The sequence below is a fragment of the Bemisia tabaci genome, chromosome 10 (genome assembly GCF_918797505.1).
Source record: "Bemisia tabaci chromosome 10, PGI_BMITA_v3".
NCBI classification, from domain to species: Eukaryota; Metazoa; Arthropoda; class Insecta; order Hemiptera; family Aleyrodidae; genus Bemisia; species Bemisia tabaci.
In genome coordinates this window covers 17,491,038-17,517,926 of record NC_092802.1, presented here as the reverse complement: position 1 = coordinate 17,517,926, position 26,889 = coordinate 17,491,038, and the positions used below count along the sequence as shown (strand labels likewise).

General features: G+C 38.6%; 2 protein-coding genes across 4 annotated transcripts in view; one reads left to right on the top strand and one right to left on the bottom strand.

The window, feature by feature from the left end:
- LOC109033396 (alpha-1A adrenergic receptor) overlaps window positions 1–26,889 on the bottom strand; it is a 232,187-nt gene that overhangs the window by 72,780 nt on the left and 132,518 nt on the right. The window lies entirely within an intron of this gene.
- Window positions 1–26,889, top strand: part of LOC109033395 (glucose dehydrogenase [FAD, quinone]) — a 48,557-nt gene that overhangs the window by 18,098 nt on the left and 3,570 nt on the right. The gene's annotated exons all lie outside the window — the stretch shown is intronic.

The following is a 26,889-nucleotide window of genomic DNA, read 5'->3' as shown; positions in this document are numbered from 1 at the left end:
GGATTGATCAACACGCCTAGTGAAATAATTAACATATTCCACTAAAAATATCCTCTAATTTTTTGTTCTTGTGAAATACAGCAATCAAATCACATGTTTCTGAGCTTCCACTAGCTCAATAATTCTGTATTAATTACCAAGCACACAGTAAATCCAACTGTGAAAATTATTCTTGCGATTAAAGTTCCATTAACATTGAAAGAAATTGGGGGAGCTGGTTTTGACAACAACAATTTTTGTGTTATTTTACGCGCACAGCACGGGAAATACTTCACAGCGACGACACAAACTTCAATGCTGGGGAAAGGAATTATTTAAAAATGAAGCTGACGCAATGACAATGCATTCGTTGCCCTGGAAAAAGTGGGCTTGTCTTTTGAAATTCCTTTATCGCTATCAATTTATATACGGAGCTGAACCACATCAAAAGAAGACATCAAAATCTTGGACGAGATAAGTCGAGCGATGAATTCGTCGCCCTTCTGACCTACAGGCGTAACTACACTTCGAGATGAACCCTGATGCCCAGTGGCGTGGCGTGATTTGCGATATATCGATTGATCGGTCATTTAGACCTATGGAAAAGTATCGATAAACAGGGTGTTTGCAGGGAACACCTCAATAATCGATTCTTTATCATAGCTTCAAATGGGGAAATATCGATAGATCGCAAAGTACGCCACGCCAATGTTGTTCATATAACTCAATGCTTTCCCGGGATCATCTCTAAGTGCAGTTACGCCCTTTTGCCAGATGGGCGACGAATAGATCGATGCGATAATCCTCCACTTCTTTTCACCATGTTGCCAGATTGTTTCCTACGCGAAGTCCATCCTACCAAATTTTCGGGATAATCGTCATTTTCCCCCTCGATTTTGGTGACAGGTATGGACGAAAATCCATTAAAAACAGTTACTTCCCTGTGACTATGGTCAGAGATCTATTCATTGTCTAAAAACAAACAAAATCACCAATCAAAAGGGGATAACAAATCATACATCGAGGCAAACTCTCCATGTAAAGATAGGGAGCAAATACATTAGCAGGGTTAGGGTTGCCGTGTTTTCAGTTTTTGAGTCCCCAAATAAAGTGGCAGCCCTGTTAATGTATTTGCTCCCTATCTTTGCATGGAGAATTTGTCTTGATGTAGAGGTGGACTCTCAGGATAGCGTGGGATATCCCCTCCATTTTGGCCTCAACTTGAGAGCTTTTTCTGAGCTTGGGAGTTGATTTCAGTGAAAACCAGTGGCACCATCGTGTTTCTCGCGAACTTTTTCATAAGAATCAATGGTAAAATCGCAAATTCCTCCCACATCCAACGTCTCCATTCTCACCTGCACAGAAATCTGTTTGATAGGAATACGTCCAATTTGAATCTCTAGTGTTTGACCCAACTCGACCGGCGGTCATCCGCGCCCGCTCTCTGGACCGCAGGATCAGAGCCGCGCGTCCTGCGGTTATATCACTAATTACTAATTAGTTGCTTTAACGAGGCGGATTATTTGACGTGTGGCGCGCTCTGGCCACAAACCGCGAGCAAATAAAAAGCACCACGCGTCGAGGGGCACATAATATCATGTTATTAAAGCGTTATTGATAAGAAACTCCTGGCTTTGCGCAGATGGAGATTACGTGGTCGGGTATTTCGTGCGGGTTATGATTGCGCGCGTTGCAACGCAAGCCCCGCGGTCATCCGTCTGTTTGTGTGTCAGTGTGTCTGTGTGTTTTGGGGCGTATGATCGAACTCTTAATTTGAGCTGAGCCACTGTTTGCTAATCACGAAGACTTTAAGATATTTTCTTTCAAATGGGTAGGGAGAATGGAGATGTTGGATGTGTGAGGAATTTGCGATTTGACTATTGATGCAAAAGTTCGCGAGAAACACGATGGTGCAATTGGTTTTCTCTGAAATCAACTCCCAAGCTCAAAAAAAGCTCTCAAGTTGAGGCCAAAATGGAGGGGATATCCCACGCTATCTTGAGAGTCTACCTCTACATCAAGACAAACTCTCCATGCAAAGATAGGGAGCAAATACATAGACAGGGCTGCCACTCTATTTGGGGACTATCCAAAACTGAAACCACGACAACCCTGCTAAATTTAAAATGAAAACCTTTTAAAAAAACCGTCCAAATGAAAGAACAAAAAGATAGGGTGCTTGATTAATTCTTTGTGTAGGGGGAAGAAGTAGAAAAGTAAAAAATTAGGAAAAACGGTAACTTTCTTCGCGTTGTGTGAGAAGCACACAAAAATTCATCTTCCGTTTCCCACGGAGAAAGTAGAAACCAGTGGTGTGGCGTGCTTTGCGATACATCGATTGATCCGCCATATAAACCCGTGGAAAATGATCGATAGACAGCACGTTCGCAACGAACACCTTAATAATCGATTCTTTACCATAGCTTCAAATGGCGAGGTATCGATAGTCATTCACGCCTCGCCACTGGTATAAACTTCCTCACCGAAAAGAATTATGGAGGGAAGGAAGCTGCAACTTCTGTAGTAAATTAAGGCTCGGGCTCTCTGTGAGAATAAGGCCAATAATTTTTAAACCGTTATAATGATGTATTTTTCTCTCCCCTCCGAGGTGTTTCCGGAGGCTCTTTCCCCGATCTCACCCTCGCTGATAATAAATCCACCCCTTTAGATAAGAATCGCGTGATTCTGATGGAAATCCCACTTGGAAGCACTTAAAACGCTGTTTTCGCGCGATTGTCGATAATTAAGGGGCTTGTAGAGGAAAGCGCATAGTGCAGTTTTTGAAAGAAAAAAAAATGAGATATTAACTTAATCAACAATAGAAAAAACAATTTAATCGGCCCGAAACACTAACAAAGAAACAACTTAAAACGGGACTAAGGCCGCAAATAATAAAAAGAAACACATAAAATAAAATAAAAATAAATAACAACGGTGAGGCTCATAGTGTCCTTCTTTTGATTTTCTTGTTCTGCCGGTTGAAAATGCGGATGTGATTCCTGCGAAATGTCCCCGGTTTTTTATTTTATTTTATGTGTTTCTTTTTATTATTTGAGGCCTTGGTCTCGTTTTAAGTTGTTTCTTTCTTAATCAACGACGAAACTAGTCTTAAAATAAATTCTGTGAAAAATTCACCCCAAAATTCCAATTTTAACGCATCAAAAAGGGAGGTTCAACTTTCTTTCCACCATAAGGCTCAATGTAATTGTGAAACTTGAAACACGTTTTTCTCGAAATAGGAAAAACTGTCTTCGGGTTCTTACTCATCCATGTACCTCAATTATTCTCTGCTAAACACGAGAAGCGTTAATATAAGAGGAGCCAAATGCATATAAGCGGTTGTCTTCATTAAGTCAAAAGAATCGTTGCTCTTACAGTCTGTGGCGTGGCGTGCTTTGCGATATATCGCTCAAACTGCCATTTGGACTGAGTTAAGCAGAAAGGAACCCACCCACATTTTGGAAAAAATTGAATTATGAGTGGTTTTGAACTCAACCACTGCTCTACTATCTATCGCCAAAAATTCAAAGTTTTTGTTGGAGCAAATTTTGCAGAAATTGAACTTGAAGTTTATTGTTTGCATTGAGTCTTATGCAGGAGCCAAACTTTAAACCTCTTTTTCTCGGTTCGATCCCGATGTGGCTTGGTTCCTTTCTGTGTAACTCCGTCCATTTAAACCTATGGAAAAGGATCGATTAACAGGGTGTTTGCAACGAACACCTTTATAATCGATTCTTTTCCATGGCTTCAAATGGAGAAATATCAATAATCGATCATTCCAATCCTCAATGTTTATGAGGAAAACAAACCACACAACGGGAAATCTTACAATGAACTCCTAAAAGAGATTTACTAAGTTTGAAATTAACATTGGGTGGGATGGCAAAAATACTAATAACGCCATGTGTATAGTCTAACTTTCTTCCAATCCGTGTAAGAAATAATGTTTCTTTGTTAATAACTCATTCAGGAGCTGATCTTCTAACTTCTCAGAAATTTAATTATATATTTAACAAAAGTTCCCAAAGTTTATCGATTTATTGAAGAACTTGAATCCAGGTATGCGCAAAATTTTCAAAGGAGCGGTTTTTGAGTAATTCGAAAAATCGGCTTTTGAAATTCTGACGGAAAATTCTCTTTTCTGTCCCAAAGAAAGAGGCAAGAAATTTTTAATGCTGGCTTGCGTGCAAAATAAAGACGTAAAATTGTAATCCAGTCGATTTCGTGTCATGAGGTATGTACATTAGAATTAAATAGAGAAAAAAGCTTCTCATTGATGCAACATTTTTAAAATTAAAACTTCAAACCACCATGACTTTAATTTGGTTTGAAATTTCCAGCCCAAAATGTTTGTAGGACACTCCTCTAAATCGCGCCATCGACAGCTCAACCACCCTTGTTCGTACAAAAGCACGTGTGGAATACTTACAAATAATTTGAGCTGGTAATTTACCTGGTAAGAAATGACTCCAACATACCTGCAACACAGAATAAAGATACCGATAAAGAATAATATTAAAATAGCATCCCCGTATATACACGTGCAGAACATTTTCGGAGGATATTCTGTAAAGGGCGAACGAAAATGGCACAAACTCTTGTATAAAACTGAGAATCAATTATATTTTGAAAGAATGTAAAAAATGCCAATAAATCTTGCAACATCCCAACGTTTGGTAGTTTTGCCATCGGCATACAAACACATGGCTTTTTCTAATGGGTATTTGAATAAGCATGCCTTCTACCAGACAGCATGGTATCTTCCCATTCACTTGACATTTGGACGTATTTCTACCAAACGGAACGATGTGCATTAAGACATGAACCTTGAGACCCATAAGAATATACGCAAAACAGGGCTCACGTCATAATACACATAGTTCCGTTTGGCAGAAATGCGTCCATTCAGTTCCGAGGTAGTAAAAAACAAACGAAACATCCCAGATTTTTTCCCTCTGTTCAGTTGGCATTTCAACAGTTCATTAATGAGCCGGTTCGCCGTAAAAAATAATCCTTCGGAGGAAGAAGAACAAATTTTTACCACGCACGACACTTATAATTAACAACGTGCGTGAGGTAGGTCGTGGTTTGGAATCTGGGCCGATGTCAACCAGTCAAGTCTAAGTCGGCACTAGGTCCATGGAGTCACCGGCGTGTTTTGACGGTCGGCATGCGGTCCACAATTGGCGAATCAAGTTCCAATACCTAATCTGACGCTTTCACCTTCTATTCGAGTTAAAAATAGCTGTATTTTGGAATTGTTTAGCTCAGGAATTAGCATTTTTATTGAGCGCCAGTAATTGCCTCGCCTCATAATTTGTGGCATAGTGACTCCGAGGCAATCAAGGTTGTCACGAGGGTAAATTGGACATATCTGTGCTAAAAGGCACTATGTTGCAAGCAAAACCAATCTGCATAGTCTCTTTCAGCTTAAATACGTCCAATTTTCATTCATGGAAATAGAAAAGTTGCCCCCCTTCTACCGGGTCAATGAATATGGTAGATTGAAAGGGATTGAAAAGTCAGGTGCGGCTCAGCGAATATTGATCTTAAGACTCATAACGAGAATGGGTCAATTGCGAAAGTTGTAAAATCGTGTTCTAATCGTGTAGTGTTAGTCAAACCGGGAATTTTTTTAAATGCTTTGGCAGCTAGTCAAATTTTGACAGTTTATTTCATGATATGCTGCGAATGGCAAGGATAAATGTTCTTTCAGGAGCTTAAGCCCGTTTAAATTACCGCTCTATGATGTACATTTTTACAGAGAATTTTTCCGTACAAGAGAAATGAATTATTCTGTCTAAAATTGGCAAAAAGTCAGAAGTTCAATTTAAGTAAGAATATTTGACTATTTGACAACATGCCCGATTTTACTATTTTCCTATGACATATCTTAATATTTAATTTGAAAAATAGAATGAAATTGTGAATCAACCACTGTACTAATTGCGAGGGGCGTTGGTTCATTTGAAAGGTGTTGTTCTCAATGCTTCGGGAAAACTATAAATTATTTTCTGGGGTTCGTCCCCGATTTTTAAATCCCTAAAAACTCATAAATTGGATGAGGGGAAGTGGGGGTTTTTTGTTTTTTGCTTTTCGGAAAAGTTTTGTTGCTACGCATCTTACTTTAATGTTTGCTGTCTTTTTATCAGCTGTTTTCATTCAACAATCATCATTAAGTGAGGTTACTTCCAACACTCAACTGCCATCAACTTACATTTTTCTTTTCCCGCGTTTTTTTTTTTTTTTTTACGGTTTTTCATGATTGCTTCCATCTTTTTCCTATTGCCAATTTTTCCTCATTAAGTCAATAACCTCCAAGTTTTTTTCTCATTTTAACATACCAAAAAAAAAAAAAAAAAAAAAAAAAAAAAAAAAAAAATTCCGATCAGAACTTTTCACGCTGTTTCTTTTCAATGTGTATAAATATGTTTATTATTAATTTCCATTTTCATTTCATCCTTTTTCTTCTGATTTATTTTTTTTTAATTTAAAAATTGAACTTTTCAGTTATGATTTTGTTAAAATAATAATAATTTTTACTAATTTTAATTTTAAATTTAACAGTTGTTATGAGTGAAATTTTCAATGACCGAGGCGGTCGTCCTCCAAAACGTGGTCGCGTTTTCCAGAATTCTTCGCATGTTCGTTTAGTGAAGCAAGAACTTAACTCTGTTATTAGTATAGAAAATCAAAGTTTCATTTCTTCATTTCGGAAGTATAAAATTGATGATCAGAACTTTGATGAAAATTTTGTTACCAAATTTTCAGTCGGTTCAATGAATATAATTTGTCATCATTGTGATGCTCGCCATTTTCAGGGTGAAATGTCCAATGGTCATTTTAATAACTGCTGCCAAAATGGCTTAATTTCTTTACCGAGTATTTATATTCTCCAAATTTCATAAAGCGTATCAGAAATTATAATAGTGCTGTTGCTTTTGCCTCTTTCTCTGTAAATCGAATTGATATTCCGGGTGATGGACCTTATTGCTTTAAAGTTCAAGGATCCATATATAGGTAAGTTTATTTAATATTTACCGTTACGTAACGTACTTTTTTCAGTTTCTCAGTCCGTCCCTCCCTCCTTCCCACCCCTTAACGCATCCGGAATGCAGCTGCATTCCCCGGAAACCAGAAAGCAGACTGAACATGGAAAAAACGAAGAAGAAAAAGCGGAAAAATTATATGAAGTTATAACAGGAGCAGAAAAAGAAGAAGAACCAGAAGGAACAGCTACTGAAGAAGAAAAAGAAGAAGCAAAAAAAGAAAAGACAAATGAAGGAAAGAAGAAGAGCAAAGTTGTAGGAAATATAGGAAGAAAAGCAGGACAGAAATGGCAAAAGAAGAATCAACAATTTAATCGAAAAAAAAAGCAAAGTATTTAAAAAATAAAAAAAAGATCTTCTTTAAAATTAGTTTGAAAACAAATGTAAAACCTAAAAAATAATTTTGTATGAAGATTAAAACAAAATTTTAGTTTAAAGTTTACTAAATAAAATTACAATTTTTGAAAACATTTGTTATATTTATTCTCTCAAAGAAATAATTAGACCCGATTCAAAGACAAAACAGAAAATTAAATGAAAATAAATAAAAAAAAAAAAAAAACATGTGAAAGTGAAAAGTGTACAGGAAAAATAAGGGGCTGCGAAGCAGCCCCATAAGCCCCTAGTCTACTATATTCTGAGATTTTACTCTTTTAATACGGAAAATTATATTTTAATATGGCCTATCAATGAAAGTGATTCTCTCTCTGATATACGAGTAGGAGATACACTTGGGCTATCTCTGAAAATTGAGACTCACGGATCGAATGCTTTACACTCATAAGGGTTAGAGTGCCCCTGGCCCAAGGAGCACCTTTGAGACTTTTTACAGTGGACAGGCATCGCGTAGGTACCGTCTTCAATCAACATCCTCTTTAACTGAAACTAGAACACTGTCATCCTCCTAATACGTGAGTTTAAATTAAAGCGATTATCTCAACAGGTAAACAAAAACGATATAAGGTATGAGGAAAAATACAGAGGCAAGCTGCAAAACGGATGTTCATCTCAGGCAAGACATTCCAATGACAAAAAACAAGATTCGTAATGAGATGATGGGATTAAAATACAGAAAGAAAAGGTGATAAATTAGCCATAACTGCAATATGTTGGTGCGACAGTGACATTTAAGGCTTTATACCCCTGAAGGTCAATGTTCCTGACCCGCTAGCGAACGCGCAATACTTTCGGTTGGTATGTGCATGCGCGTTGCAGAATATGCCAGAATCCATCCACTGATCTCATCCAATTATAACTGTTTATGAAAAATATGGGGAGCAATACTTTTGAAGCGAAGTTTGTTTTGCAGAGCAAAGGCAACTTCGAAAAAGAATATGAATAGTTAATAGAGGCGAGAACAGAGGATGCTGCTGTTTAAACCGAACTGTACGGCCGACACAGAACTTTGTGCTTACGGTTCGTGCGACCAAACTTTTATTCTCTGTCATATCTGGTAGGTCTGTTGCGCTGGTCACAGAATCGTGTTCTGATTCTTGATTCTAGTATTTCTAGTAGATCAGCTGAAAATAATAAGACAAGCAGTAAGCTCCAACGCATTCGCGTCGGAAAGCGGCTCTGGCGACGGTAGTTGTTAAACGTTTACGATTTCCTTGGTAACCTTTGTTTGCTATCAGCTGATATCGAGTAATATGCCTATGAAGCTCCAACCACTGCATTCTTCCAAAAAACCGCGAAAACTTTAAAATTCAAAATTTCAAATTTTGAACGTGAAGTACATTTTTTCCATCACGAGATTAAAGCACAGACAAGTTTTGAATTATTGACTGTATCACCATGATTCCAAAAATACACTACACAACATAGCATTGGCTAACAATAAAACAATATGCAATACAATAAAGTCATGACAAGGTACATAGTCGAAAATGGCGCCGATTCCCATCAACCAACGCGCGGTCTCTCTAATGTAACATGGTCCATTGATACTCCCCAGCTGGGACCGTCCGGAATAGCAGCTCCAGTGCAAGCACCAGAGCCGCTAATACAAACAGTACCTTTCTACGTTCAATATTAACCGAGATATAGCCCTTTGAAATTCAGGTTTTTGAAATCATCCTTAGTTTTTTTCCACTTTGGTTTCATCCGAATATCAAGTTGAGTAACCAGTACAAATGTGCGTCACACTGACTGATGAAAGCAAGGATAAGTATTCATGCAGTCTTGTCGGCGCTAATATGCGGTTCACGCCGACCGCACTGTTTAGCGCAATGCGCGAAGTATCTCCACAGTCTTGCAGGCGCTGATATCGTTCATCCGAGTTTGACGTTGAGTAACCAGTGCAAATGTACGTTACTGGTGAAAACAATTTGGAAGAGACCAAGGGTGCCACTACCGCGATGGATGACGTCAAAAACCCGACTTTTCAAAGGGCGATATCTCGGTTAATATTGAACGTAGAAAGTTGTTGTTTGGACAGATCTTATTATTTTTAGCTAATCTACAAGAATCAATCATCAAGACACGATTTCGTGATCAGCGAAACTGAACCATTTTTAATTAAATTAAATCTAAATTTTACGCATTGCAATAAAAAGAAACTTACTATCTATTGTTCAGGGGTTTAATTTCAGGGCTCGTGTCAGAGAGAAATACAAATAGACATGAAAAGGCGAGGACGAGGCTGAAAAAACACACAATAATTATTATACAAATCACGGGACGTTTTGACTGGTATCCCGGTCATTATCAACGGTCAAAAATGAATTAAAAAGTCTGAAAAATCTCTTCTTTAGGATTTTTCAATTTTTTTTTATTTTTTATTTTTTTTGGTTTTCCAGATTTGTTGGTTTTTTTTTTTAGTTTTCTTCGTTTTTTCGGGGGTTTTAAAGTTTTTTAAAAGGTATTCTTAGATTTTTCAATTCGTTTTTGACGGTTAATGATGACCGGGAGACCGGTCAAAACGTCCAGTGTATCGTAATAATTATTGTGAGTTTTTCCGCCTAGTCCCCGCCTTTTCCTGTCTAATTTTATTCTATGTTCTCGGGGTGCCATGGTGTACATTTATCTATATATCAGAAAGGATATAGTTCCTTTTGATTTGAAAACATGCAATTAATGATCAGTTAGAATAATAGATCAATAGAATAGTATCCTCGATCGACCCAGTCAAGTGCCTTGGCGTCGTGAAGTGCTCCAAAAAACTCTTCTTTCCATTCCCTTTAAATATAAAAGAATCATGAACCTGGCTCCGGAGCAAAACGGGCGGCTTGATGCCCCAGTTCTCGGGCACGCGGGAGCCCCGGCGGGCTCGGGCGGGGGGCAGGGGGCCGCGGGCCCCAGACGTGGCGGGAAACTCCGGCGGGAAAAGCGGGAAATCCGGTGGAAAACGGACGAGCCGGCAGCGGGCGGCGGACACCAAGTCGCGCGTCGTCGCTAATCGGCGCATTGAGAATTCGTCTCACGGATCCGGGCGTTTTGACTCTTTCACCTGTTGCGCGTGCTGCCGAGCTAGGCTAGAACGTCGCATCCACATTCCCACGTTGCCAAAATTCTTTTTGTTAAATGGGTGTTCTGGGGAATGAGTATGAATGTTTGAAGAGTGGGAATTCAAGAACTGGTGAGCTCTCTCGAGAGTTGCTGAGGCACCTGTCTCCTTAAATGGGAGTCCAGGGCCTGCGAAATTTGAGGGGAGTCGCCAGTCATGTTTTACAAAACAAGAAAATTACATTTTTTTAAGAAAAAATTAATTTTTTTTAGAAAAATTATTTTTTTTTCCATAAAAAATTAATTTTTTTTTTACATAATTAACCTCAACTGTGGCATAATTATCCTGACGGCGTGGACGTCCAGTGAAATATTGGCGACAAGGGGTGGAGGAGGAGATCAGAAGGTGCCAATTGCCTGATGATCTAAGGGAGGATAAGGGGCAATGGCGATTGAGCGTCGGTCGCAGAGCGCGAGGCTGCGCTGTGAAAGCGGCTTAATGTATGTATCTTTAACTGTACTTTAAGGCCAAAATGTTTTACATCTAATCATTATTGAACAAGTTATGCGACGTTTTGGTACACACACCTAGTGATTCAACCCTTACGGGAGTTCAAAACTTTGAACAGCTTTGTCTCAAAACAACGTTTTTTGACCTTAAGGTACGCGCTTCTAAGAATCTAATAGATGAATTTACAAAAACGTTTGTTCTTTGTTTATTTCCTTGCCTGTTTCCGAACTACAGACGACTTTATTCTTATTAGTTTCCAAAATGAAAAAAAAACTGAGTTTGAAGGCCTCTGGGTGGAAAACAAACACATTAAGTATCCTCTCTATTCTAATAAAATCATTTTAAAGACGCTCGATGGACGGGGTGAGGAAAGAGAGTAAGACGGGTGATGGGCAGGAGTGAGGAAGGGGAGTTCAAAGGTCAGAACTTTAATAGAGTGGGTCTTTATTTTCAAAGGTCTTTGTTTACTTTTGGACAGCTACATGTGCGGCCTGTCACGGTCGACTCCCATAAAATGAATTAAAATTCAGTGTAAGGAGAAAGAAATTAAGAATATTGTCTGGCGGGAAATTTTTCTTTAAAACATCGTTGTGTTATTCAATTTAAATCATCCCCCTAGTTATTTTTAAAGAAACTATGTGTTTATTCAATCTACTAGATTTGAAAATCATTCACTTACAACGAAATTTCAACAGACTGGTGAAAAAGTCAAAGTTTGTTTGTTTCAACAAACAATGAATGTTTTAACATACATTAATCCCTAAGAAAATTCGATTTTTATCAGCAGAGATTTTGTAACGTCCACAGACTCAAGCGGCGTTTTTCCTAAGAACGGCAACGACTCAGTGTGGCGCTTGGCTGTTGAGCGCCGAACACCCGGCCGCTTTGCCGAAAGGCTGTCTTCGCAGTTCGCACACTCGAATAGCAAATTTTCGCGATCGAAAACGAAGTTGCCAGGTTATGTAATAAAATGTGGATATTTCACAAGGGAGTTAAATGGACAAAAATGAGCCCTACTTGGCAATGATGTTCAAATATTATGCACTGAAGCATCTCCAAGCCCTTTATGGGTCAGCAGTGCTGCACTGGAAAAAAATGTCGCTTGGATCTAGAGTCCAGACTTTTAAAAACATTGACAAGAACAAATGCTCTCAATCAATCCGATTTTTTTTTAAATCGAAGAGCCGAGCCTCTTCATTTACGTGGATTTCCTTTGGATTCAAGCGAAAAGTCCGATTGAATAGAGATTATTTTTTCTTATCAATGATTTTAAGAGTCTGGACTCAAGATCCAAGCTACTTTTTTCTTTCAGTGTGCCGAATTTTGGAATGAGCAGTGACTCCCAAATTTTCGAAATCGAGTTTTCTCGAAAATCCGGTAATCTAAAAAAGAATTGATTGACTCCGTTGAAGTCAGCAAATTTAGCTGCTAAGTCAGCTGCTTATTTGAAACACATTTTGGAATGATGAACCATCCTCAACCGCAGCCAAAAAATCACATGTTTGCATAAGGATAGTATTGGCTTATATCGATGTCCAAAATGCAAAAACATTGAGGTGTTTCATCATTTTCGCTCTGATTTTATATTCTGAAGGAGAAAAAATCCAAATTAACAACTTCAAATTTATACAGAATAGTCTACAAACAGAGAAAAAAAATCAAGGAAGTTTTCTAGAAATTACATTATGACTAATTTTCAAAAGCAAAGAAAGTATGACAGGAAGTCTGCGACGTCGTAAACGGAGATACGTGATTTCACACCTTGGCCATCGATATTTGATTCCCAAATGAGCCATGCAGATGTAATGGTTCCATATATTCAAAGTGTTTGCAGCAGCGTGCAAATATGTATGAATCCTTTTTGTTGACATTAAAATGAACTAAAACCATCCAAAACTTATTCAGTCCGTCATAGTGTGATTTCGTAGATATTTGAATTTCTCTGCCAATTAATCAGTTGAACTGAACAAAAATCGACTCCCTTATTGACCAGTAGCGTGGCTTGCTTTGCGATACATCGATTGATCTGCCATTTAAACCAATGGAAAAGGATCTATAAACCAAGTGATCGCAATAAATACTTTAATACCTAATTGATTCTGAACTCCATCTTCTAATGGAGAAAAATCGATAATCGATAATTCATGCCTCGTTATTGCCCTCGACAATATACTTCCGAGGACTAAAGTTCTTTTCACCGCCATCTACACAAAACTTCACTCGAACTTATGTCGATTTTATTAAACACTTTCTCAGCTAAAATTGTTGATTCGGAACTTCAACTCCGGGCTGAGTGAAATAAAATTACCGAAAAAAAAATTCTCGGTGATCAATAACTAGCCGAGAAGCTGACAGTATTACCTCAAGTACCTAGATAAGGATAGTACGGATATGTCGAAAAATGGAGCTCATAGGACCCAAAAGGGCAGCCAAATTTCTGACACAAAAAATGTCAGAGTCCAAAATCAACCGTTTTAATTTTTTCAGTGCACCGATCCAACTCGAGTAAGTTGTTCCCCCTCATAAATTCCTTCAGGCTGAGTTCTACTAATGGTCACAGCCGTCAACAGCTTCATTCAAGGGCGCCATGCCGCACAGTGGATCGAATCAATTAGAGAGGTCGGACATGAAATTTTTGACTAAAACTGCCAACTTTGATGTTTATTTCGTCACATTTTGAATTTTGATGGATACAGATAACAGAAAATTTCACAGAACACCAATGGAATCACTTTTAAAACCTCAAAGTTTTGTATGAACGGAGTTAAAGGCGCTTGAAGTTTCCAAATTTTGTACAATTCTCCTATTTACTCGATCCACTGTGTGCCGCACCGGCAAGGATAACAAAAAAACTATTCAAAATTAATGATTTTGGCGTATCCACCGTTTGTAAATAGTCTCGTTCTCGCGATATGTCATAACTTCACTCTGAGGTCATTAGACATTGGTTCCTTGTGTGGCGAGATAATTCGCCGGTCATTGCCCACTATGCCGTACTAAGAAGGAACGCCGTATGAACACTTGAATGTTGCAAGGTTTCCTCTCTGAAAATGTTTCTTTTAAAAAAAGTTAGAAATATTCTTACTTGAAATTTGTAGACTCTTTAGATCAAATTACGAACGAAACTCTCTAAAAAATTGGGAGAAAAATATTTACAAGTTTTCCCGCAAATTCGTGTTTCGTGGAAGAAAATTTGGCAACGTCTGAAGGCTCATAGGGCGTTCCTCCTTAGCACGACAGCACTGTCCGGGTCCATTCGCCAACCATTCACCCAGTGGTGTGGCGTGCTTTGCGATATATAGATTGATCGGTGACTTAAACCTATGGAAAAGGATCGATAAACAGAGTGTTCGCAGCGAACACCTTGATAATCGATTATTTACCACAGCTTCAAATGGGGGAATATCGATAGATCGCAAAGCACGCCACGCCACTGCATTCACCCTCCGATTGAATGAGTGGAAATAAATACGTGAATGGGTGGACATAAATATGACAATGAGTGAAAAAAAGGCACTATAACAAGTGTTCAAAATTTTTGACATTTATCATGGGTCCGCCCCGGGGTTTTTTTTTTAACTTTAGGGTGTTTTTCAAGCCTTCCCCAGAGTGTCTATACTAAAACAGGCTGGCAAAAAATCAGTACTTTTACAGTGCTTTTTCAGGACAATCCCAAAAAATTCAGTGCCTCCTCAACAGAAAAATTGAGAACTTTTTCAGGACCTCTACTCGACGAAATCAGAAAAATTTCAAAAACTTGAAATTGCGACAAAAATGACGAAAAACTAAAAAAAAATTCCGGACCTTTTTGCGGAATTTCCGCACTTTTTCAGTACTTCCGGACCGCCCTTAAAAAATCGGTACTATTTCCGGACTTTCCGAAAATTCCGGGCTTGAAGCCACCCTGCTTCCCCCAGGAACGCCTAAATCGATTTCGCACAGAGTAAAAAAAATCATAAATGCGGCACTGTTTGGATGCATAGATAAAGCGCGGTTTCTAGAGCATTCCGACCGTCTCGAGTGCACCGAGAACTGACCGCATAATCACACGCTTGAAAACCCCAAGTGCTCTTTACAGCTACAGTTTCATCAAGTCATTCGGTTCCCTGAAGATTCTCCGCAACCACCACTAACAGCTTCTACACTGCCGTGCTACGGAATAACGCCGTATAAACCTTCAGGCGTTGCCAAATTTCCATTTTCAAAAATCGAATTTCTTGGTAAACTTATGAATATTTTTCTTTCAATTTTTCAGATAAAATTGTTCGCAATTTCACTTAAAGTTCCTGAAAATTTCAAAGAAAAGTATTCATAAGTTTCCTCAAAAATAAACATTTTACTGTCCAATATTCTCCTGGTAGAAATGCCATTTACGAGGAGCAATTTGGCAACATCGAAATGTGGTTACGTTCTTTAGTGAGAGGAACGACTAATTGAGCTCATGACGCACAACTGAACTGCATTTTGCAATTTGGAACTATAAATTCTAGTCCGGTTTAAAAAAGACGTATCTGCCATTAGTATCCCTATGCACATAAGTGTTTTTCCAGAAGAGCCAGAATTTACAGTTCCAAATTGCAAAATGCAGTCCAACTAAACTGCCGTGCTAAGGAAATACGCCGTATCTACCTCCAGGCGTTGCCAAATTTCCATTTCCAAAACACGAATTTCTTGGTAAACTTATGAATATTTTTCTTCCTCTTTTTCAGATAATATTGTTCGCAATTTCGTTTAAAATTCCTGAAAATTTCAAGGAAACATATTCGTAACTTTCCTCAAAAATAAGCATTTTACTGAGGGAAATTAGGCAACTCTCGAATGTTCATACGGCGTTCTTCCTCAGCACGGCAGTACAACTGAGTCGAGTCGTAAAAGAATCATAACTGCAGACCACTGAAAGGCCGCGCCAGGCCGATGAGGTGCGTAATTGAAGAGCTTAATGAAAGAACAGCGTTAGTGTAGTGTGATCCTTATCGCGTTTACGTCTTTTTTCAAGAATTACACTGGGTCGAATCGTAAACTGAGTGATGCAACAGATTGAGCTGTTGGCTGACAGCCCGTTTGACGGTTGAACCCGAGGTTCCATCCAGAAAGGAATGGCTTTCCATTTTGGTCTAATTATTCAGCTCGCCGATGTCGCCCTTTCGTCATTTAAGCTGTCACTTGGCTGAATAGGGACCTATGTGGGTTAATTCCCATGGCACTGAGTTATTTCAACCCCGTAGAGTAGTGAGACACTGAAATGATGTGCATTTGCATTACAATGGGCCTTTTGCATGCAAGAGACACAACCAACTCTGCCGTGATAGCAGAGAGAGCAGTAAGTGTCACATTTTCGAAATCGAGTTTCCTTCAAAGTTCGTCTTTTCAATGAAATCACTGAAATTGCTAAAACAGCGAAATTTATCTTAATTGTATCAAAACGAGACATATGAGAAAGCCGTAAGTGTGCAAAAACTGACGTAGTTTCAGGCAAGACAGCAGTAAGTGACAATATTCCTCCAGAGAGCCAATGAAAACAGTGCTTTTGAGTAAAGTACCGCCCTCTTCTGCAAATTTCTAACCTGAAAACGCGTTTGTTGTGTGTTCAAAACGCAACCACGAAAGCATGCAGGAGATAGCACTTACGGCTGTCTTGCCTAACAATAACCTAGCATGAAAATGAAAAATACCCTTTTTATGTGATTGAAATAAAGTCAGTCGATTTTTAATCATCCAAACTACTTCTAGGAGTGTTTTGGACGATTAGCGGCAATTTGTCAAAGAACGGAGGTTTCTTTCAATAAAATTTTCCGGTCAGAGGCCTCTGAGCCCGTTGTCTCAAAACTTTATTTTTGCACTTACCGCTCTGTCGCACTTTAGACAGGCCCTTTTCTTAGAAGACTCTGTAAGGTTTACATTGAGATTATGGTAGGTTTGAGGAGATCCTTAACATAGCATCATAAAAATGACACTTTCAATTAATCTTGAGTAAAAAACGGCATAACTCTGGCAATGGACCCTTGCAAGAGATGGCAAAGATTTTCCATTTCAAAAAGTACAAACATACAAAAGAGAAAATTCTATGCTTCTGACAAACTTAAAGAACCAATGAGTCTATCCCAAACATTTTAAGGCCCGCAACATTTTTGCATTTGTATTTTTGAAGTTTTGTGGAGGCAAATCATTGCAATCCCCTACAAGGGTTTAATTCCAAAATTCATATACTGATTAATTTGATTATAGAGATCCATTGAATTGGTCTTTCCAGTATTTTGTGAAATGGGAGTCTACAGTAAAAATCTCTCATAAAGGGGGATAGGGGTTCGAAGGTAAAAATGCCTAGAAACACGAAAAAATAAGTTCTTGGAGGAAGTTTTCCGATAACGGATGAGGGGGGGGGGGGGGGGTCCCACGCAAATGAATCTTGTCGCTCTAGCATAGAGACTCGCAAGAGACCCTGCGGGGGTAAGTATAATAATTGCAATCCCCTACAAGGGTTTAATTCCAAATTCATATACTGATTAATTTGATTAGAGATCCATTGAATTGGTCTTTTCAGTATTTTTTTAAAAATGATGGGAGTCTACAGTACAAATCCCTCATAAAGGGGGAGAGGGGTTCGAAGGTAAAAATGCCTAGAAACACGAAAAAATAAGTTCTTGGAGGAAGTTTTCCGATAACGGATGAGGGGGGGGGGGGGGGTGTCCTACGCAAATGAATCTTTTCGCTCTAGCATAGAGACTCGCAAGAGACCCTGCGGGGGTGCAATAATTGCAGCCGGGTCAAAATGCAATTGTGTTGTGAGCTTCGTTTTTGTCACAGACAAAAAGACACAACAAAGTTACGTGGAGTAGAATTAGAATAATTGCCTACGACAGCCCCGCATACTTTCCACGCGTGTGGGTGCTTTGAGCGTGATCGCTTCACCTCGAGGCCGTGTCGACCGGTGACGTCATGAGCTAGCCACCCTCAGAGCACACCACCAGTTGCTAATGAGTTTTCGGCCGTCTACCCGCTGCCAAATTTGAATACATTGCGGAGAGAATGTTTTCAGAAGTTACGATTGTTCATGTATTTCCTTCTTCTTCTTCTTCTACCCTCTGACTAGGGCCGTCACCCTGTTTGTCTAGCCTCTAAATTAATAAATAAATATGACAAAAATAATATAAAATATAATAATATATATAACGTATATATATTTGTATATAAATATGATGGCGATAAGAGAGGATTAATTCTCCGGGGATGAAAGGCATGTATTTCCTAGATTCCCTTTTCACTGAGAGTAAAGAAAATGCGAATCCACTTCTGATCGGACCAGAGTCACAAACGGGAATAAAGATTACAGTTTCACTAATTGCAAAGATTATAAACTGGAATGGACCGGGGAATCGGGGTACGGCAAGGAACAAATGGAATGAGACAGGGAACGGAGACAGGAATTCGGGAATGGGTTGATCAAAGACTACAAAAAACGTCCAATTTGTGTAATCTTTATTCCCGTTTGTGACATCCATAAGCAGCGTTGTCTCACCTCTCTCCATAAAGGGACTCTAGTATTTTCTGGAGTTCCTTTATAGAGAGAGGTATGACATCGCGGCTCATGGATGTCACAAACGGGCAATAGACCGGGACTGTTTCGACCGAAAAATAAAAACGAATCCATATTTTTCTATTATACATACATATTATGTCTGACTATTAACTGGGGGATGATACCACTGTTCGACCATGTGAGAGCTTGTGTTGCCTACACTAGAAATTGAAGGCAAACTGACGAAACGTTAAAGTAACCTCCTTCCGTTTATTAAAAATATCTTATTTGTGTGTTCCCCGTGAGAGCGTGCTGTTTCACGATGATGCTACTATTCGACCGCGGGAGAGCACGTGTTGTCTACATTGAAAATTGAAGGCGAACTGATACAGTGTCAAAGTGGTAAAAAGCTACTTTCCGAGTAAGATCCGAGTAAGCCTGAAATTGTGCGACCATACTACTATTATACTCCTTTCTCATCTCTTTTTCGTTCATCTTCTTCCTCTTCATTCTCTTTCCTCCTTTTCTCTGTTTTCTTCATATCTTTTTTTAATCTTCCTTTCCTTCTTCTTCGTTGTCCTATTCCTTCTCCCTTTTTCTCCTTCTTCTTTCCTTTTTCCTCCTTCTTTTTTATCCTCTCTCTTTTTGTCTTCTTTTCCTCGGACAGGAAATAAAAAAAGAAAAAAACATTTAGTGCAGGAACCATCGTAAGGGAAGCACTAACACCAGTAACCGTTTATTACCGGTAAATCATTGATGCGCTTGAAACCGGAATTCGAACTCAACCTTCATACGGCCAAAACTCACGGAGTTAAGAAATTTTAATAGATAGACACGATTCTAACAAAACGTATCGAGTCTACACTGGAAAAAAAAAACACATTGGATCTAGAGTCCAGACTCTTGAAAACATTGACAAGAAAAAGGACTCTTGATTCAATCAGATTTAAGCTTAAATCAAAAGGAACTCCGCTCAAATTAAGAGGCTTGGTTCTTGATTTAAGCTTAAATCTGATTGAATCAAGAGTATTTTTTCTTGTCGATGTTTTAAGAGTCTGGACTCTAGATCCAATGTGGTTTTTTTCCAAAGTAGAATAAATCCGCCGACGAAAACCGTTTGACTACTATATTCTGAGTCCAAGTCTAATCTGTACATTAGCTCACATAAGGCTTACTCATCTGTATATCAACTTTTTAATACATAAATACAAAATTAATGCGTATCGCACAGGCCAAGTCGAGAGAAGGTGCAAGTCGGGTGAAACATTTTTCGATAACAAGGGCATCTCTCGATAATAATTAGCTCAATTTTCAGCTCAATCGGCAACGTTGAATGGATTATATAATTGGTTTAATATATCGGCGGCAAGCTTTGATCACATGCTCTCAAATTTTACCGCAACTGCGGCTGCTGCTTAATAGTTTTCCGCGGTGAAATATTGGTTTTGCTGAAGTACGAAGGCATGTTTGGGCTTGTTTAGCAAAAACCTCGGATTAGTTGGATGTGTCTGTGCTAAAAGGAACAAAGTGCAAATGAATTCGATCAAAAGATACCACGAAACACGCATAAACGCTATGTGCATAGCAGGGCCGGGTTTACCTACTTGCCGCCCATGGGCCGCCTGTATTTTGCCGCCTCCTTCTCATTCGTATTGAAACATCAATAAAAACCATCAAGTGAACGTGCCAGCGAGGGAGGGGTGCATAAGACGCGTTTACTCGTGTTGAACACATGTTTTGGGAATGCCCTGTCAACACTACTAGCAAAAGTTAAGTTTCGTAAACCTATCTCTGTGTGGACAAGGCCTTTCATTCATAAGAAATGAGCAAAAAAATTATGAAAGAACAAACATGAATGTGGTTTAATGATTTTAACTTCCGCCGCCGCGCCGCGCAGACCGCACCGTGTTTGGCGCAATGCGTGAAGTATTCACGCAGTCTTGTAGGCGCCATGCCGCCATGTGTTTCACGCTGACCGCACTGTGTTTGGCGCAATGCGTGAAGTATTCATGCATTCTTGTAGGCGCTATCCGTTTCACGCTGACCGCAATGACCGCACTGCGTTTGATGCAATGCGTGAAGTATTCGTGCAGTCTTGTAGGCGCTAATATGTGTTACAAGCCGATCGCCGCGCCGAGGGCTTCTCCTTTTCATCTCAAGTCCTCGTCATCATTGCTCTCTGCGCCGCGCCGTTCCAGGCCAAATTGCGTGTTTGGTTTCTCTCTTAACTCGACTACTTAAAGGTGCTGTCTCTTGTATCACTGAAAGACGACAAAATTAAAAATTGCTATACTCTCAGGAAATGAGAGATTTTGTCGCCTTTTCTCGTTTGTAATTTTTTTTTCTAAATCCGATATTTTTTTGTACCTACATTTAAAAAATTGCAAAATTTGCCGCCCTCTAGATTTGCCGCCATGGGCCGCGGCCCATGTGGCCACCCCCTTAATCCGGCCCTGGTGCATAGCATCTTTTGATTTAATTCATTTAAACGTACCTTAGTAACGCGATGACGCATGAAATATGTTTCTAAAATATCGCTGCACTGGGGAAAAAAAACACATTGGATCTAGAGTCCAGACTCTTGAAAACATTGACGAGAAAAAATACTCTTGATTCAATCGGATTTTTGCTTGAATCAAAACGAAATCCGCTTGAATTAAGAGGCTTGGTTCTTGATTTAAGCTAGATTCTGATTGAATCAAGAGTACTTTTTCTTGTCGATGTTTTTAAGAGCCTGGACTCTAGATCCAATGTGTTTTTTTTTCCAGTTTGGAAAAAATGGATTGTTTCGTAGATGTTTTTTACAAACAAGGAGGAATTAAAAGAGGTATTTTAGAAGGCATTTTGAAGTACTTATGGAGAGCTATAAGTTAAGGTGACGCTTATACGATTTAAATGCGTCCAAAAGTCGTTTTTCGTAATTTTGCACGTTTCTAAAGTCTTATTTAAATATTTCTGAAATATTCATAATTATTACATTTTTTTCACTCTTTATAAGTGTTTTCAAAAATAGGACTTTAAATTTTCTTAAAATTTTCTATTTTTACGACTAAACATAAAACACATGTTTCTAACCACTTGAAAACCACATTGGATCTAGAGTCCAGGCTCTTAAAAACATCGACAAGAAAAAATACTCTGGATTCAATCAGATTTAAGCTTAAAGCAAGAACCAAGCCTCTTAATTTGAGCGCATTTCCTTTTGATTTAAGCTTAAATCTGATTGAATCAAGAGTCCTTTTTCTTGTCAATGTTTTCAAGAGTCTGGACTCTAGATCCAGTGGGTTTTTTTCTTCCAGTTCATGGTAATAGTGACTAAACGTTCAAAAACTGTTGACAAAATACTAGATCAATATTTGTTGAATACCACCTTAACGGAATAATGGCTACCTTAGTATTAACAGAATATTGAGCGAATAAATTCAAGCATTTTACGCATATGTTGACCTAATATTGCCTGCGAAGGTTTTTTTTTCTAAACTAAGGAAATCCTCCGCAAATATTAGTTTGGCAACAGAGGCGGAGGCGGCTTCCTTTAAATCTCGGCACCTTGTCCATAGTTGACCCTGCCCTTTATTTTGAGTGCGCCGACCTGTAAGTAGACCGTCGTCGTTTTCAGGTCCGGTTCTCATTATTTCTGCAAGGAAAATAGGGAAATTCTTGACAAAAAAGGCAACATGGATCCGCTGCTCTTGTCTCAGTCTATGATGGATGGTTGACGCAAATTAATCTGGACTCTGAAGATTAACGGCTCGGTGCCTTGCCCCCTACCAACTCAGAAATAACAACACTCTGGAAATAATATACAAAGATAAAAAAAGGGAGAGAAAATCAAGGTTAGGCCATTGGTAACTGAACGGATAATCGTACACTGAAAAAAAAACATCTCGGTGTATTCACTAAGAAAAGGGTAAAATTACCAAGAATTCAGGGTTCTATTTGATCCCAGTTTTTTCTTGGTAAAATTACCATTTATGGAATTGGTAATTTTACCGAGAAATCTCGGTAGAATTATTGAACTTTCTCGGTAATTTTACTGGACCTTGGTTAAAACGCCAATATTTTTTATCGACTGTGGTAGCATTACCGAGATAAAATGGCAAAGTTACCGGGAATTGATTACCAGTAAAAGTGGTATTCTTACCTGAAAACAACAGTAAAAATGCCGGTTTTTAGGTAAGCGTACCAGTCTGTCTTGGTAAAATTACCAATAATTGGTAAAAAAAGTGAGATGGTAAGGGTACCAACGGACCGTGGTAAAAACGCCGAGAATTTTTTTTTCAGTGTACTGTAAGTCTCACTAAGTGCATATGTATTCGACTTTTTGGTACATACAACTATAATGAATGAAGAATATACGCACATGTCGAAATATGGAGCTCTTCGGGCCCAAAAGGGCAGCCAACCTTAGAGACGAAAAATGTCACTACCAAACCATAGATTCCAATATCAAATCAAGATAGCCAAAAATGTTTATAAATTAGCGTTCTTCCACCAATATGAGTAAATTCATGAAAAAACTGAGTCAAATACGTGCATTACAATCGCTGAGTCGTAAAAATCGTAATAACAAATCATTCTGGATCATTTGAATTCATAGATTGGCTGCCCCTTGAGGCCCTAAGAGCTCGATGACCTACACAGAAAAAAATAGATGGTGCTGACGACAGAACCTTTTGTTCACACGACTCCCGCAGTTTCTTTGTTACACTTACAGAATTTTTCTGTTGTGAGGACAGAACTTTGGTCGTGGGAACAGAGTATTCTGTCCTCAGAATGGAAGCTTCAGTGACTGTAACAAAGAAACTGCGGGAGCCGTGCGAACAAAAGGTTCTATCGTCAGCACCATCTATTTTTTTCTGTGTAACCTCAAAATTACTGACTTGTCCGTGCTTTCCCTGACCTTCATCGGAAAATAGAAACAAATATTGCTGTTTCTATTTTCATCGTTATTTGCTTGCGTGCAGATTAATTTGACAAATTTCAAAGCCAAATGGCTCATAAAATTCAATTCGAATAACTTTCATTTACCACCAATTCTCGCCACACCTCTTGATCCGCTTGTCACGATCAATTACCTTCCACCCTAATCGCCGCACAGTGGATCGAGTCAATGGAAGAGGTTGGACAGAATTTGGAAACTCTAAAAGCTTATGACTCCGTTAAATCAAAACTTTGAGATTTTAAAAATGGTTCCATTGGTTTACTCGTGAAATTTTCTTCCAGAAGCGCTCCTCAAAATTTTAAATGTGACGAATTCAACATCAAAATTTGCAGTTTTAGCCAAAAATTTCATGTTCGACCTCTCTAATGGAGAATTTGCACACACAAATTTTATTGCTTCATCAGAGAGTGCCTAATGAGCTGAGTTCGCAGTATTTTTCATAATTTTTTTCTGACATGGGAATTGGAGAAAAATAGATTTTAAAAGTGAGAAAATGTGAACTTTCCATTTGAACACATGTATTTTAGCAGATTAGGTTATTTTGTCACATTTTCTCCGATAAGTAATTGTTCAATTTAGAAACCAAGAATATCCTCGCACTCAGTTTTCCCAGCGGTATCATTTTAAAGATGAAATTCACCAAATTTAAGACACCTGCAAATTCTCTAATGGAGAATTTAGATGATTTTCTTCCAATTTGCGTTAATCTAGATCCACTGTGCGCCGTCCTGAAAACCGGGCAATTATTTTCACCGCGTTCCGTCAAATGTCCTCGCAAACGCCTCGAAAAAATTGTCATGTCGAAGGGCGCTATTTTATAAAGTAAAGGCGCTTAGGAACATTTCCATGTTTTTCTATGGGAAAGTGGCAACTGCGATACGCGTATGGCACAATGACACCGCGAGGAGAGTGGACAGCTGTCAGTGACTATTATCACTTTTCGCATTGGATTTCGTGATCCCGTTTTAATTGCCGTTCATCGTCGAAAATGAATTCTTGATCCGAGTGATCGATTACGAGATACAGTTTCATTCCTTTCAGCGATAGGCGCGATTGATTTTTTCACATCAATGCGCTATCTCGGAGGAAAACTCGTGTGACTCGAAGTTGCCAAATTCCCTCTAAAATGTTCATTTTCAAGAAAATTTTGAATCTTTTTCCTTCGAAATTTCTCAGACACTTTAGTTCATAATTTACTAACAAAATTGTCTGAGAAATTGCAAGAAAAATATTTATAAGTTGACCAGAAATACAGTGTTTATCGAGAAACTTGGACAACGCCGAATGGTCTCATACGACGTTTTTCCTTATCACGGCAGTGTAGAACACGGAGGCTGCATGTAGCTAACGGGAACTAATTTTTTTGAGAAACATTCTCACAAATATTCTCCGAGAATCTTCACAAAATATCTGCCGAAAATCTTCACGAACACCCTCCTTAATTTTTCTTCAAGAGTGTTCTTAAAATATTTTTCGACATTTCTTCAAATACTTCTTGAATAATCTCCAATTATTTTGAAAACCCCCGAAATTTGTTTAAGTATTTCCAAAAATTCTACGAATATTTTCGAGAATTCGCCAAAGACTCTTTGAAAAGTCTCTGAATGTTTTCCGATAATTCACAAAATAAATTCTCTGAAAATTATCGAATATTATTAGAAAATTTTTGATTATTTTTGTAAAAAAATTTGACCGATATTTTTTTTAAAATGTAATTTTTTTAACGTCAAACCTATTTTGTTAAAAATAAATTTCCATTTTTTTTCTCTGCAAGATTATGGACTTTAATAAATTGATGATCTCAACACAGCCCAAGAAAAAAGGGCCACAATTTTGTAAAAGGGATCGAATATACTCAGCCAACGCAAGTATAGGAAACTGGCTGCCAACTGCCGATGCCGCACATTCAGACACGACCGCATAGTTGTGTATGATGCCACACACGGTACGATACACTGCCGTGATAGCGAGGAGAGCAGTAAGTCCATGCTGGGATTAACCTCGAGACACATAAAAGCATCAGTGGCGTGGCGTGCTTTGCGATATGTCGAATGATCTGTCATTTAAACCTATGGAAAAGGATCGATAAATAGGGTGTTCGCAGCGAACACCTTAATAATCGATTCTTTACCATAGGTTTAAATGGCATAACAATCGATACATCGCAATTCATGCCCCGCCACTGGTGCTAACAATGGCTCATACAGAAATGCACTTACTGCGCTCTTCGCTATCGCACGGCAGTACACCACACCACAGGTGTCTTCGGAAGCCACTAAAAGATCCTAGTCTCACAAAAGACCACGAGGAATTCCTTATTATATCATCCTTCCATGTTTGTGTCATGTAATCCGCCGTGAAATTTTGCTAGCGTATGCAACCACGATATACCGCGATTGTCATTCCTTTAAAAACTTCCGTCAAAGTGACCTTCATCTTTTGACTTCTTTTCGGCTCCCAGGAACTTCAGAACGACTGCACTGAAAAAAAATTCTCGGCGTTTTTACCAAGGTCCGTTGGTACCTTTACCATCTCACTTTTTTTACCAATTATTGGTAATTTTACCAAGACAGACTGATAACCTTACCTGAAAACCGGTATTTTTACTGTTTTTTCCGGTAAGAATACCACTTTTATTGGTAATCAATTCCCGGTAACTTTGCCATTTTACCTCGGTAATTCTACCACAGTCGATAAAAAATATTGGCGTTTTTACTCGTACAAAGGTCCAGTAAAATTACCGAGAAAGTTCAATAATTTACCGAGATTTCTCGGTAAAATTACCAATTCCATAAATGGTACTTTTAACAAGAAAAAACTGGGATCAAATAGAACCCTGAATTCTTGGTAATTTTACCCTTTTCTTAGTAAATACACCGAGATTTTTTTTTCAGTGTGCCTATTCAGAATCTCATGCGCGAGGGAACTCTAGTCGACGTAACCTCTCGAAAACTTCCTTTATTTTTTTAATTCCCCGTCTGCAGAATATTCCGTGAAAATTTCAAGCTATAAAGTTGGCGTGTTTCATCTCGAAAAATTAAAAAAAAGGACGGACATTTTGAAACACCGCAATGCAGATAATATAAATGGTTTCGCTTTTGACCATCGCTATAAACCAAACTTTTTCTCTCCACGAGTTACACATTAGCGTTCGTTGTTTTTTTTTGGGAGGAAATATCTATTTTATATTCATACAAGTTGGAATGGGACCGACAGCGGCTCCACCCTATATTAGAAGAAGGTGTCTGTATCCAATTAATTTTATTTTTTCCCCTACTTCAAATAGCCCAAAAGGGCTAATCCTGCGCAGTGGCGTGGCGTGAATAATCGATTATCGATATCTCGCCATTTGAAGCTATGGTAAAGAATCGATTACTAAGGTGTTCGCTGCGAACACCCTGATAATCGATCTTTTTTCATAGGTTTAAATGGCATAACAATCGAT